Here is a 958-nt window from a genome sequence, read left to right as displayed (position 1 = left end):
GCCAAATTGCCCCCAGCTGTGCTCACAGGGCTGCACCCCTCCCCAGGTGCTCCATCACAGCTTCAGGCCGGCCCTTAAAGTGCCGGTACAGCCATAGGGCAAAGAAAATGAATAACGTGAATGGCTGCCAAGGGAGGTGTATAGCTGGTGTCACCATCACTGCAGCCGCTGTGGGGTCCCCAGCTGATCCCGAACCCTCTGCGGCAGCTCCGGGTCCGTGAAGTACCCTGCAACGGATGGGAGCACCGTGCTTTGTGATACTGTCCCCAAATGGATCCCTGGGCTTTGGTGGCACTGCTCCCAGGTGGTTCCCCCGCACCCTTCAATGTCGTAGCCCCCAGTGCCCTCTTGCACCCTGGTGGATCCCCAGCGTGGATCCCCCACACCTTGATGTCCCTGTCCCTAAATGGTCCGACCCCTCCCCCCCCCGCACACCTTGGTGGTGCTCCCCAAATGCTCCCCCTTGTTTAGGGGTGTTGCTGTCCCTGGAAAGGGGTTGGATCCTGCTGTGCCAGTGTCACCATTCCTCTAATGCATCCCCCCCATCCCCACTGTTCCAGTGGGGTCTTGTTACACTCTGGGGATGTCACTGTCCTCTCAATGGCTGTGGGGTCCCCCGGTGTCCCACCCCACCTGCAGCAAACTCCAGGACGTTGTGGGGCCGTCGCACCGTCACTTCCCTGCAGCGAGGGGGGAAAGGGGTCACCCCAAAAGGCAGTGGGGGTTGGAAGGTGGCCCCTAATGGGGTTTGAGAGGGTGGGGTGGGGGGATAGGGGTCCAGAAGGATTGTGGGAGTTTGGGGACAAGATTGAGGGGGGAGATCTGCAGGTAAAAAGGCTGTGGGGTGGGAACGGCAGAACCCGTCGGGGGGCGGTGGGTTTCTGGGGGCCGAGGTGGGGATGGCCCATAGCACTGCAGTGTGGGGAACCACCCCGAGGTTGGGGCTCGGAAACGAGGA

The sequence above is a fragment of the Meleagris gallopavo genome, chromosome 27 (genome assembly GCF_000146605.3).
Source record: "Meleagris gallopavo isolate NT-WF06-2002-E0010 breed Aviagen turkey brand Nicholas breeding stock chromosome 27, Turkey_5.1, whole genome shotgun sequence".
In the NCBI taxonomy this organism is placed as follows: Eukaryota; Metazoa; Chordata; class Aves; order Galliformes; family Phasianidae; genus Meleagris; species Meleagris gallopavo.
Note: the sequence above shows the minus strand (reverse complement) of the source record.